Genomic DNA, 15,104 nt, shown 5'->3' with positions numbered 1-15,104 from the left:
GGATGTTGGCAATTTGATCTCTGGTTCCTCTGCCTTTTCTAAAACCAGCTTGAACATCTGGAAGTTCACGGTTCACATATTGCTGAAGCTTGGCTTGGAAAATTTTGAGCATTACTTTCATAGTGTTTGAGATGAGTGCAACTGTGTGGTAGTTTGAGCATTCTTTGGCATTGCCTTTCTTTGGTATTGGAATGAAAACTGACCTTTTCCAGTCCTGTGGCCACTGCTGAGTTCAGCCATAGGGAACTTGAAAAAAGGGTACAAGATTTCCACAGTAGATTTAGATCAATTATGAATCACCAGCTTTAGATGTGAACATAGCCAGTGGATCCCTTAAGTTGTGCCCAAGGGAAAAGGAGGAGGAAGTGACAAAGATGCTGCCAGTCATGCTCTCATGAAATCTGCACTTGACCTTCTGAGCCTAGAGTAACACAGAAATATAATAATATAAAAGAAGAGAGGAAGTGTTTGTTTCATTGAAGCTCTGAGAAAAGAAACAAAATTACAAGAGTTGGTGAATTATTCTTGAGTTTGTTCTTGGGTAGAGAAGACAAATCAGGAAGAGGTAAAATTGAGAGTGGGGATAGCAAAAGAATATCGGCTCTATAATAAATGTAACCTATCAGTGATATTTATTTTGGGGGCTCCAAAATCACTGCAGATGATGATTGCAGTCATGAAATTAAAAGACGCATACTCCTTGGAAGAAAAGTTATGACCAACCTAGATAGCATATTCAAAAGCGGAGACATTACTTTGCCAACAAAAGTCTGTCTAGTCAAGTCTATGGTTTTTCCAGTGGTTATGTATGGATATGAAAGTTGGACTGTGAAAAAGCTGAGTGCCAAAGAATTGATGCTTTTTAACTGTGGTGTTGGAGAAGACTCTTGAGAGTCCCTTGGACTGCAAGGAGATACAACCAGTCCATTCTGAAGGAGATCAGCCCTGGGATTTCTTTGGAAGGAATGATGCTGAAGCTGAAACTCCAGTACTTTGGCCACCTCATGCGAAGAGTTGACTCATTGGAAAAGACTCCGATGCTGGAAGGGATTAGGGACAGGAAGAGAAGGGGATGACAGAGGATGAGATGGCCGGATGGCATCACCGACTCAATGGACATAAGTTTGGGTGCACTCTGGGAGTTGGTGATGGATAGGGAAGCCTGTCATGCTGCATTTCATGGGGTCGCAAAGAGTTGGACACGACTGAGCGACTGAACTAAACTGAACTGATCAGTGATATAGCAAAGTTAAATTATGGCAAGGTTTTGTACTATCCCTTAAGGAAAGTGAAAGTGAAGTCGTGTCCAACTCTTTGCAACCCCGTGGACTGTAGCCTTCCAGTCTCCTCTGTTCAGGGGATTCTCCAGGCAAGAATAAGGGAGTAGGTTGCCATTTCCTTCTCCAAGCCCTTAAGAAAACATATATTTAACAGCAGAAGAGACACAGAGTAAATAAACCATATGTAACATATTATCAGATTTCTCCAGTGGCTCAGCAGTAAAGAATCCACCTGCAGTGCAGGAGACTTAGGAGACCAGGGTTGGATGCCTGGGTCAGAAAGATCCCTTGGAGAAGGGCATGGCAACACACTCCAATACTCTTGCTAGGAGAATCCCATGGACAGGGGAGCCTGGCAGGTTACAGTTCATGGGGTCGTAAACAGTCAGATACAACTGAATCAACTGAGCATGCATGCATGCAACCTAACATCTGAAAGGAGTTGGAGCTTTTAAGGGCAGGATTGATCCCCAGTGATCTAATCTAATATTTTTATTATAATCATTAAGAACTGAGGCCCAGATATGTTAATTGATTTTTCTAAGATACATGGTTACTTTCATGGCCAAGAAAGGACAGGCACTGAAATCTTTATATTCCATTATTATGTTTCCCAAATTTCATTATAGCATGAATATCCTCCCTTAAAAAAAAAATCACCAAACAGCAGTTTGTTATCAAATAGCAAGATCCTTATTTTTCTCATCCTGGCCTTCCTGAGTCCAGCTCTAACTGTGTTGCTAGTAAGAGCACAAATGCATTCAAGATTTGGATAGGCCATAGTAAGGCAGAAAGTGAAGAGGAAATAAAAAGCCTCTTGATGAAAGTGAAAGAGGAGAGTGAAAATGTTGGCTTAAAGCTCAACATTCAGAAAACTAAGATCATAGCATCTGGTCCAATCACTTCATGGCAAATAGATGGGGAAACAGTGGAAACAGTGTCAGACTTTCTTTTTTGGGGAGGCTCCCAAATCAATGCAGATGGTGACTGCAGCCATGAAATTAAAAGATGCTTACTCCTTGGAAGGAAATTTATAACCAACCTAGAGAGCATATTAAAAAGCAGAGACATTACTTGGCCAACAAAATCCTTCTACAAGGCTATGGTTTTTCCTGTGGTCATGTATGGATGTGACAGTTGGACTGTGAAGAAAGCTGAGTGCCAAAGAATTGATGCTTTTGAACTGTGGTGTAGGAGAAGACTCTTGCCAGTCCCTTGGACTGCAAGGAGGTCCAACCAGTCCATCCTAAAGGAGATCAGTCCTGGGTGTTCATTGGAAAGACTGATGCTGAGGCTGAAACTCCAATACTTGGGTCACGTCATGCAAAGAGTTGACTCTTTGGAAAAGGCACTGATGCTGGGAGGGATTGAGGGCAGGAGAAGGGGACGACAGAGGATGAGATGGCTGGATGGCATCACCGACTCAGTGCACATAAGTTAGGGTGAACTCTGGGAGTTGGTGATGGAAGGGAGGCCTGGCGTGCTGCGATTCATGGGGTTGCAAAGAGTCAGACACGACTGAGCAACTGAACTGAACTGAAAGGAGAAAGCAAAGACATGTATCAACAAATTCTGGGGGAAAACTGGATAAGAAAATGTTAGTGTTTATAGAATTGAGAGAAGCTTTGACTATTGACAGGACAGCTGTTACCTCCAGAGCTTTGTATCCCAGAAAAATACCCAATTATCAAAAAGGCATTCATTGATTCACTAGCTGCACATTGCTAGAATTTTCTAACAGAGACATAAAGGTTTCCACACTTAAAAAGATATTGAACATTACTGTTCTTTTATGGAAATTGATTCTTTTACTATTTATTCAACTGTTCATTCAGCTGAACTCACTGAGGAGAACTGTACTGCAAATATCGAAACAGGCTCCGGTTGGAGACAGTGAATCAGCATAAGTAGGCAGGGAGCTCCATTGGCACAAGGCTGAAAAAAATACTCTGGATAAAGAGCCCAATTTCACATCCAGGACACCAGCCTCAAGCAGTTTCATCATCAGCAAGTCTTGCCAAGTTCATCATTTGTGCTCAAGACATATAAATGCCCATTTCAAACTTCAAAACAGCAACAAAATGTACTAAGAAACCAGTGTAGGGAGAGCGGAGGAAAACCTGAAGTCTGAAGGACTAGGAAATGAAGTCACCAGCCCATTTTCCTCCTTGACCTCAGGCAAATGATTGACTTTGAAACCGACGATGGCAGGCTTAGAGCTATTCAGAGTGTCAAGTGCCACCTGGTTTCATGTCACTGAACATGTAACAAAGAACAGGAAAAGAGAGGCTGAAGTAATGGGGGAAAGTACATATCAAATTACGTCTTGAAATCTCCATCTTTCCCAAACAAATGTAAACACTTAGATGCATCTGAATCATTCATTTCGAAAGTTCAACAGAGCCTTTCCGGGGCAAGTAGGACAGATTAAAGCAACAATAACTCCTGCTTTGCTCAACTGGTTTCCCAGATTGAGCTAACAAAACTGCTCTTGCAGAAATCTGGCCTTGCTTCCTTTCTCCTACAGAATTGAAATGTCCCTCTTGGTTATAATGCTGGAGAACCACAGCAGAATAGCCTGAGAAATCCTAGCGAGGCTTGGGGGAGGAATCCAGAGCTGAAAGGTCTGAGTTAGGACTGCCTATTGACTGGTTTTACTTACAGTATTATGATAATTTCAGAATGAGTTAATCATCTGCCAAAGAGCATCATCACCAGTGTCTGCGTTTCATCATCACGTTGTTCAGTTCAGTCAGTTCAGTCGCTCAGTCGTGTCCGACTCTTTGCGACCCCATGAATTGCAGCACGCCAGGCCTCACTGTCCATCACCAACTCCTGGAGTTTACTCAGACTCATGTCCATCAAGTCAGTGATGCCATCCAGCCATCTCATCCTCTGTTGTCCCCTTCTCCTCCTGCCCCCAATCCCTCCCAGCATCAGAGTCTTTTCCAATGAGGCAACTCTTCGCATGAGGTGGCCAAAGTACTGGAGCTTCAGCTTTAGCATCATTCCTTCCAAAGAAATCCCAGAACTGATCTCCTTTAGGATGGACTGGCTGGATCTCCTTGCAGTCCAAGGGACTCTCAAGAGTCTTCTCCAACACCACAGTTCAAAAGCATCAATTCTTTGGCGCTCAGCTTTCTTCACAGTCCAACTCTCACATCCATACATGACCACTGGAAAAACCATGGCCTTGACTAGATGGACCTTAGTTGGCAAAGTAGTGTCTCTGCTTTAGAATATACTATCTAAGTTGGTCATAAATTTTCTTCCAAGGAGTAAGCATCTTTTAATTTCATGGCTGCAATCACCAACTGCAGTGATTTTGTGACCGGCCACTTAGTCGTCATCTTATTAGAGAACTAAAGGTCTCAGGTTTCCTTCAGTTGTGTTCACTTATTTCTTTATTCATTGGCTTGATTTCTTACTCTTTCTTCTCCCAATTAGCTACCCAACTACCTTTTTTTTGCATAAAATGTGCAGGCATGATGCAAACTGATGGGGATGTGAAAGGCAAGAAACGACCAGGTAATATATGCCCTTCCAGGTATGGAAATGGAGAAGTTGGGGCAGACTAGATTAACTGAAGCTTTGCGTAGGAGAATTGAGGAGGCTTCTAATATTAGATCACTGGCTTTGAGAAGTGGTGGTGGTGGTGGTGGAGGAGGAGGAGGGGCTTGGAGGGAGGTGGAGATACGAATTAACCAGGAAGAAAGGGCATGCCAGCAGAAAAAATGGTAGGTATAAAGGCAAATAAGCATGGATGCTCTTGGTGTGTTCAGGGAAGAGTGGAAAAGATCAATATGTTTGGAAAGAGAGATGTATAAGGGCAAGGAGGATAGGGAAGAGAGAAAGACCACCAGGGAGTTTGAGGAAACGAGACTGTAAAGACAGGTTACTGTCCAAACTGCTTTTCTACTTACTGATTTCTCAAACCAATGTGATATGGCCTCACCTTCACCACTCCTCTGAAAGTACAGTTGTCAAAGTTGCTAAGGACCTTCTTATGGCTGAATACATAGGTCACTCTTAGGCCTCACTTTACTCATTGTCTTCAGTAGTGTACCAAATGCTGGAAAAGGAAAGCTGATTGAGTATAGGCAATAAGTAGGTGCATTTTCTGTAAACAATTTAGAAGCAATAATAAGAACTAACAAGTTTGTGTGCAAATTCACTTTAGTCATGTCCAACTTTTTGCAACCCTATGGACTGTAGCCCTCCAGGTTCCTCTGTCCATGGGGTTCTTCAGGCAAGAAAACTGGCATGGGTAGCCATTACCTTCTTCAGGGTATCTTCCTGACCCAGGGACTGAACCTGGATCTCCCTCATTACAGGCAGATTCTTTACTGTCTGAGCCACCAGGGACGCCCCCCAAATGCCAAGTCTCGTCATTTTTTATTACTGCAACACACCAGCAATTGATCAATAAAACTCCCACTATTTTATAGCACAGGAAATTATATTCAGCATCTTATGATATCTAGTATCTTGTAATATTCCGATGGAAAATAATTTGAAAAAGAATAGATATGTATGTATATATGTTCATGCTAAATCACTTCAGACGTGTCCAACTCTTTGTGACCCCATGGACTCTAGCCCTATCATGCTCCTCTGTACAAGGGATTCTTCAGGCAAGAATACTGGAGTAGGTTTCTGTGTCCTCCTCCAGGGCATCTTCCTGACCCAGGGGCCAAACTCACGTTTCCTGAGACTCCTGCATTGCAGGCTAATTCTCTATGGCTGAACCACTAAGGAAACCCATATGTGTATACATGTATAGCTCTGTATACCTAAAACACAACATTGTGAATCAACTATACTTCAATTTACATTTAAATTTTTTTTAGTTTTTAAAAAAAGAACAAACACTCCTCCCCAAAGCTCTTTTATTAATCTAAGATCTGTGTTCAAATTTTAATAATATACATATTATCATATATGTCTGTTTTAGTATATTTGATGTATATTTGTAGGCACAATTAAAATAAACACATTTTTCTTACTTATCTTTACCAAGTATCATATTCTATCTGAATGTGAATTTCAGCATCCACAATTAAACCATTCACCTCAGACACATGTGGACTCAAGAGTGAATCCATAACGATTCAGAATCATTCAGGCTTGCTCTGTTCATTGTGTCTCCAACCCTATAGTACACGTATTCCCATGTTTTGAATTTGTAGATTCAAAATAAACGATGACAGCACAGAGACTGCAAGGACAAAGAAATAGAAATTGAGTTAATTCTGTCATCTTTATGTTCTACATGTTAAGAGTTGTTATTTGTGTTTAAAATTGAAAATGGCAAAGCAGACTATATACTCTGACATATTATTTACTTTCTTGGTAAGTACAAATTTTAAACCATACATGAAATAGTTGACTGAGTTTGCATAGTATCTTTAAGACAAGTTCATTTTTTTTTAAATGGTGCTCTTTTTAAAATTATAGAACAGATCAAGAAAATGAAGAGAATTATTGATTCTTACATGATGATGACTGAAAATAATTTTACCACACAGAAGAGAGACTCCACCCTGTGTATTAAATGCACTCATTACTGATCAAGGCAATGTTCAACACTTACGACCACACTATATTTCTGTAAATAGTCTTTTCTTTTGGTTTCCATAATACATAATCTCCCAGTTTTTCTCCCACTGTCAAGTCTTCTTTGCAGGATTTTCTTCTCCTCATTTCTTAAAATAACATAGTTCTCAGGGTTTTGCTCCAGGAGGTCATCTCTTCATAAACATACAAGGTTCCCTGGGCAATCTTTTTGACTTCAGAGGCTTTAGCTATCAACTGCATACTAACCAGCCTCTGAATCTATAAAATCTCTCTCCTGAAATAGCTAGTTTATCCAGCTCTGGACTGAATATCTTCCTTTGAACATACCTTGAGTTGAAGTGAAAGTCGCTCAGTCCTGTCCAACTCTTTGCCACCTCATGGACTATAGCCCGCCAGGCTTCTCTCTCCCTAGAATTCTCCTGGCCAGAATACTGGAGTGGGTAGCCATTTCCTTCTCTAAGGGATCTTCCTAACTCTTCCCAACCCAGGGATTTAACCCAGATCTCTTATACTGCAGGCAGATTCTTTATCATTTGAGTTACCAGGCAACATGACTCAGACATCTCCAATTAATTTGTCTGAAACAATTTTATTAACTTCACCAACCATTTGGTAAAGTCTAGAAAACCTTAATTTACCTTTCTCCTTTTTCACCCATGCCTACTTAGTTAGCAAAGCCAACAAATCTATCTCATAAATATCTCTTGTATCATCCACTTGTCTCTTCCCTCACCATCATTACCATTCCCTATGCTACCATCACCTCTTGCCACAATTGCTTCAAACAGCTGTCTCGTGCATCGTAGACAGAGACCTTTCCCTGAAGTGTAAATCAGACTACATCACTAAACAGCCAAACATCATTTAATACATTTTGTGTCTTACAAGATGCATATGAAGAGGACTCTTTTAACCTTCAGAGCCTCATGTCACAGCCACTCTGATTCAGTTTCAGTTATTTTAATGCTTTAAATTCTCTTCTACCTCCAAATTACTGCTTATGCTAAATCCAGCCTCTAAATTCCAAAGAAAATATAATTTCCTCTGTAAAACCTGGCTGCCCCTCAAGTCTGGGTTACATGCTTTCCTGCTGAACCCTATCACAGCACCAAGTCTGTCTCTCCTACCAGTCTTTAGTAACTAGACTTCAAATTCCTTAAGAGCAGGTATAAATCTGTTTTACTGGATTTCTAGGATCTTACACAATGCTGTCATAGTGTGGGGACTAACAAGTATTTTGTTAATTGAATGAATATGTGTATGAATCACTTTTCCCCTCATGAGAATTTCTCTCTACTTCATGGACCATGGCTGCTTTGCCTATGCCTTACAGTGTCCATTGCTTCATTTTGACTTATTTCATTCCTAGAAAACTTTTCCTATGCTTTATATTTATAAATACATTAATGATTTATTTCAGAATACTTCTGTAGTATAAAACATGTGACATGCCAAATGAAACCTGGCAAGTTTTTCCCTTACCCTCAGGAAGAAAATGTGAATGGTATATATATTTATATATATATTTATATAATGGTATATATTTAAATAATATATAATTTATATATATACATATACTATATATTTAAATTTATATAATGGTATATATTTAAAGTCTACCACGTGGGAATGGAATGGAGAATCTTGTCAATGGTGAATGTTAGAATTGTCCTTTCAATTTTATTTATTTTTTATATTTATAGCTCCACTATATATTACAATTATTTTCAAGTAGATAAATTATGATTTTTTAAGTTGAAGTTTCAATATCAAGCTCTCAAAAATTAATAGAATGAATAGACAGAAAAGTACAAGGATATAGTAGACTTGAAAAACACTCAGAACCAATTCAACATGATTAAGATTCATACAATTTTCACCGCACAGCAGGGTACAAATTATATTCAAGTTTCCATAGACTATAAACCAGGAGACACTGGAACATATCCAGGGACATAAAAGAAGGTGCAAAAATTTCATGATCTGAAGATATTGAAATCATTGTGTCGATTCTCTTATCGCTGTGGAATTATGTTAGAAATCAGTGTCAAAAGATACTTATCCTTTCCATTTTAAATCTGTGTATGAACAGAGGTGGTCATTTTAAGTGTCTCTTGGTTCTGAGCTTCAGAGGAGAGTTTATAGAGGGGATCTTTCCAGATTCCAGATGAAGAGTTACACAAAAATTACCAAAGCCGAGACGTTTGAAGAAAAGGATGAGGCATTTGAAGAAAAGGATGAAGCATTCATCACTGGAGATGCCCAACTAAAGTCCAATGCTTAGGAAGAGAAAAAAGAGGCCAAGTCATATTTTCTAGCCAGCCTGACCTTCTCTTCATGTTTGTGTCAACAGCAGTGGTGCCTTCTGGTCTGGTATTTACGTGGAGATGAGAGGCAACTGGATGGATTCTCAGCTCCATGCTGCCCCAGGCAGGGCTGATAAGCAGCAGGTAAGAGGCACCTGGACGGGACTCCCCACGGGTCATCAGGGGTTCTAATCAGCTTCTCTCAGCCAGCAGATTTTTAACGGTGGGTATGTTCCAAATGTGTCAAGGCCTATTTTTCAAACATCACTGCAGATTCATTCGTTATGTCTTGCCTTTTTTTAGACCTTGACAATAAAGGGACATTTTTAACCAAGGAAGGGAAAGAGAAGCTAGTGTACACTGATGTTTTATGACATGCTAGGATCCACAGTGAGATTAACCTATTTCTTTGAGATCTTTGGGGCCCTATTATCTGTGACTCCTTGTTATTTTCCGTTCCAGCACTGCAATTATATCTCCAGAGGGAGAGGATTCAAACTGCTCTTTCATGTTTATGTGCTCTGAATTCTGACACATTTCAAAGTGTATACGTTAAGGCGGACTTTGAGGAAGTACAGGAATCTGTCCTCTGCTCCAGGTGTTTGTGCGTATGTGTGTGTCTAACGTAAGATATAAATAACTCAGGTGTGAGAATCTTTGCCTTCTTACTCTCCACAGGACAGGGAATGCTTCATACTTAAATTTTCCCACACAGGTAAAAAACCAAAATAAAACCTCCAAAGATCGCTAATGTATTTTGCGTCTGTTTACTGTACCTATCCTAGGAAGATATTTGAGGAAGAGCATTTGGAGCATTAAAATGAACACCTTTGTATGATGTTTCATTTATTTCCTATGCAGCAGGCAAATGGTATATCTACTAGGTGACTTACTCTCTCACTGTGCTGGAGATCGGAAGTCCAAAGTCAGTTTCTCTGGGCCAGGACTGAGGTGTTAGCAGAGCTACCGTCCCTTCAGAGGCTACTGTCCACTGCTCCTTCCAGCTCCTGGTGGCTCCTGGCAGCCCTTGGCGTGTGGCTGTATCACCCCAGTTTTTGCCTTCATGGTCACATGGCCTCCCGTTCTTCTGTCTGTGTCAAATAACCCCTTGGCTTCTCACATATACGAACTCTGGTGATTGCATTTCATATCCATCTGGATAATCACAATATCTTTCTATGTCAAAAGCCTCAACTGAATTATACCTTCAAATACTATTTTATCACACTAGGAAATGTTCAGAGGTTCCGGGGATTAAGATATGGACATCCACATGGGGGCCACATTCAGCCTACCATAGGTAGTGAATGCATCACCTTACTAAAAACAAATTTCTCCTTGGGTACAAGCCATTCAGGGGAAATCAAAGATGAGAACAACCTGTCACAGCAAGAATCAGTCTCCAAAAAAATAAAGATACCTTATCCTCACTCTGATTCAGAAGTCAGTGAGAAGAGAATCCCTTGGCAGTCCAGTGGTTAGAGCACTGTGCTTCCGTTGCAGGGGGCACAGGTTCAATCCCTGGTTGACCCCTCTTTCCATGCGATTCTCCAGGAAAGAATACTGGAGTGGGTTGCCATGCCCTTCTCGAAAGCAACAATATAGAAGGGTTTTAATAAATTATAGAATATTGACAGAATGGAATGTCATTTAGCCATATTAAGTTGATGTGAAAATTGTTAGACATGGGAAAATGTACCTGTGAAATTTAAGTGAAGTAAATCATGACAATATGTCTTTTGCATGTGAATCTGTAATTTGGGCAGGGCTCCCTGGAGACATCTTTTCTCTACTCCATTTGGCATCAGTTATAGCAGCTCAAAGGCTGCAGTCATCTGAAGGTTGACTTATGTGCTCAGTCACTCAGTGTGTTGGACTCTTTGCAGCCTCATGGGCCCATGGCCCATAGCCCACCAGATTCCTCTGCCCACAGTTTTCCAGGCAAGAATACTGGAGTGGGTTGCCATTTCCTACTCCAGGTCACTTACACATCCAGCAACTGATGCCGTTGGTCAGAACATTTCCGGGTTTCCAAGGGCCAAGGTCTTAAACATGAGAACCAGGCAGAAGCTGTCTCATCTTTTATGACCTAGCCCTAGAAGCCAGGCAACATCTTTTCACCAAATTCTGTTGATCAAGGCAGTTGCAAGCCCCTGCCAATTAAACGTGGAGGAAAAATAAGACTCAGTGTGTTGATGCAGAGGCAAGGTTTCGGCACCAGAAGATATGTGGTAGCCCCTTTTTGAAAACACAATCTGCCACACAAGGACATAAGCTATATACAGAGCATAGTCCTGACAATATTAAATACAAATACATGATTACTAGTAGATCAGAAGAAAGTAGTAATAGCTTTTCATATTAATAGAGATAACTGACAGTATTTATATCTTGGTGGTAGAATTATAGGTGATTTTTGTTTCCTCCCTCATGTAATTTTCTGAATCCCCCTAAATTTTATGAATGAATATAATTATTATGAATGAAACCATCAATATCCTTTTTAGAAATGAGAATAGGGGAATAACAGTTTACACAATATTTTCATACATAACACATCATGTGATCCAAGCAATAATCTAGTGGTCAAGAGGTAGTGAACAAATTTTCAGGCCCAAAATCTGAAGCCAAGACAAATTCATGCTGATTTGTAGTGGATTTGAACTTCAGATTCCAGTCTTCTGATTCCAAAGTCTTCCTTTCCCTTGTACCCTAGTTTGCATGACTTCTCCTTTAAAGTGGGCTGGAAACTGCAATTATACTTACAACCTCTAGGGCAAAATCTCTCCTTTCTTCTTGCCCCTCATTCCCACAGTGACAGAAAGATGATTCCTTCTCCCCTCTTTATGCCATCTCTTTTGCTCTAGAGGTAAGTGTTGGGAAGATGTAGAAAATTAGAAACTCTTGAGAAGTTCCTGGAAATGTTCATGGAAAGAAAGGATGGGAAAGGCACAAGTCTGGGATGGGGACTCGGGAAAATTCTCATGATGTGGGAGACATCAAGCTGGAGTACAGGGCTGACTTTGGATTCTGTTGCCTCTAGGCTCAGCACAGGTAGGGGCTGGTTGTGTCTTGATCTTTACATGGTGATGCTGAGACAAGATAGATGAGAAATATGGAAGCAGGATGACTTTCCTAGGACATCAGTTTCTGTAAGGAAAAGGAGAACTTTCTGAGGTTGGACAAATAAATGAGTGAGTACCTAGTTCTAAGGGGCTTCCCTGATAGCTCAGTTGGTAAAAAAATTTGCCTCCAGTACAACCCAGGTTCAATCCCTGGGCTGGGAAGATCCCCCGGAGAATGAAATGGCTACCCACTCCAGTATTCTTGCCTGGAGAATCCCATGGACAGAGGAGCCTAGCAGGCTACAGTCCATGGGATCACAAGACTCAGACATGACTTAGCGACTAAACCACCACCACCTTGTTCTAAGAGTTGATCATAAATAACTAAAGGATTTTCATAAAGTAAGTGCTGCTGTAAGATATTATGGGAAAACCTGACCAAACCTTTTTGCCAACCCAATATTATGATACTCTTCATGTGGGTACATGTTATTATACATTCATAGAAACCTATAGAGTGTATACAGCAAAGAATGAACCCTGCTATAAACAAAAGACTAGTTAAAATAATGTATCAATATTGGTTCATCAATTGTAACAAGGTACCACATGACTATAAGACAATAAGAAGGGACAGAGAGTGGGCAGCTGTGTGGAGGTATGTGGGGGAACTCTGTTCTTCCTGCTCAATTTTCGTATAAACCTAAAACTGCTCAAAAATTTAATTTTAAAAGAAGCATAAGAAAAAAAGAATAATTTTCCTGAATTAAATACCAAAGAGCCATTCAAAGTACTACAAGCTGAATATAAAAGTGATGGCAGGTTTTTGCATTGAGGTTGGTCTGTTGGGTTTGATTGTGGAGCGTTGCATGCAAGAAGAGTTATGAATCAATCAGAATATTATCCTGGATGACTTCCTTGATGGCTCAGAGGTTAAAGAATCTGCCTGGAATGCAGGAGACCAGGGTTCGATCCCTGGGTCGGGAAGATCCCCTGGAGAAGGAAACAGCAACCCACTCCAGTACTCTTGCCTGGAGAATCCTATGGAGAGAGGAGCCTGGTAGGCTACAGTCCATGGGGTCGCAAAGAGTCGGACACGACTGAGTGACTTCACTTCATCCTGGGTAGGATGTGAAAAGAAATTAAACAAAATTGTTGGAGAAAGAAAATAGATTTAGGTAAACTATGTTTAATAGGAAAGAAGAAAATAGTCATTCAAAATAGCATGCGGTTTAGTCCTCAGGGCCAGAAATGTGTCATCCTATGGTTAGAAAAAAATGCTGCAGCACAAAGTTGCTAAGTAGGTTACCCCGAAGGCAGGTGGCTTTGAGTGCATTTATTTGTTGATAGAAAGATAAGAAGGAGGAATTTACTTTGGGAATGGCACCATGAGGAGCTTTGCAAACCCATTCTCCAGCAAAACAACATACCTGGTAAAATTAATTTTAAAAAACACTCTGAAAATTTTCCTAAAGGAACACAGCAAATGAAGAAACATTATGTAAGAAAATCTATTATATGTTGCTAACAACATCTGAGCCATGGCCTACTCCTTCCCTACTCCTGCAGCTTGTGAAAGTGCTGATTGCTCAGTCTGTCAGACTCTTTGTGACCCCTCCTACAGCTTATTGTGATGGAAGGTCCCTTCAAACTGGGTGTGGTCGAGAAGATGCGGATGCCCCTCTCCTGCTTTGTTAAGGACGTCATTATCTCCCTGGAAGGGCCAGGTCACCAGCATTTCTCATTCTTGGCAAAGTTCTATATAACAAGAGGCCACTGTTGACTGAGCGACTGAACTGAACTGAACTGAACTGTTGACTGAAAAAAAAATACACAAACTAAACACTGAAAGTTCTGTTTTATTCAGCAGACAAGAGGCTTTAAGCCCAGGAGGCAGGTAAGGGAGGAGCCAGGATTTATAGGAGTTTCTGCAAAACAAAACAAACAAATAAAAACCCCAGGAAGTCAAACCCATCAAAAGATTATCTAGTTAAATAGAAACAGTCACCTCTGTTGAGTCTGTTGAGTAAATTTAGCACTTTTCTCTCTATGGGAAGATGCAAGAGTCTGGGCTCCTTGAAATCATTCCATTGATATGCACCTTGACTATCTAGGGCCAGTATCCTGTTTTTCTTCATCCTGAATCCCCTCAGGGTGCACAGTTGGCTTGGTGGCTACAACATCCTTTGTTTACTGATACAGCAGATATTTTTTGTCCACAATGCCTTCAAGGTGAATGCCACTGAAAATCAAGGAATTTCTTCCTCTACTGAGATTCTTCTCTAGGGGCAGACAATCAATTCTAAATGTGGCAGGGAAGAATATGGAAATTTGATTGCCTTAGCCCCAGCTCACTCATAGGGTAGAGGTTCCCCACTGCAAGTAGTCAACTGAGAAGACCCAAAGCTATCATCCCCACCCAGCACTCAGCTCATAAAAACAGGGATGTTACTCTTGAGAGAAGCAGGCCACTCTCTCTGCCTAAGCAATGTAACAGTGGCTCGGGGAAATTTTAACCAGAGGATGCACAGAGCATAAGAACAGAGAGTTCTGAAGCTCCCTCCTCACTTAGAACAGAGTGTGAGAAACTTAAAGCTTGAAATATTCTTGAAAGCAGCAAAGATCTCAGTGTTAGGCAGTTGAGAGAAGGTCGGTAGTTCCATGAGAACAATGAGCTAAATCACAGGTCAACTAGTTTACTAGAGAGAATCAGAAAAAGAGACAACTATGAAGAGTCCTCTGGGGAACAGAGCAAATCTCAATGACCTGCCTCAAAAAATACTATTGCTAAAGGGCCCAATGAAATTGGGTCAGACAATGGAGATATTTATGTGCAGGGCATTGTAAAAAAAAAAAAAGAGTAATCACAAGATTCA

The sequence above is a fragment of the Ovis canadensis genome, chromosome 1, assembly GCF_042477335.2.
Source record: "Ovis canadensis isolate MfBH-ARS-UI-01 breed Bighorn chromosome 1, ARS-UI_OviCan_v2, whole genome shotgun sequence".
Taxonomy (NCBI): domain Eukaryota; kingdom Metazoa; phylum Chordata; class Mammalia; order Artiodactyla; family Bovidae; genus Ovis; species Ovis canadensis.
The sequence above is the reverse complement of the archived record's forward strand: the minus strand, read 5'-3'. Positions refer to the sequence as shown.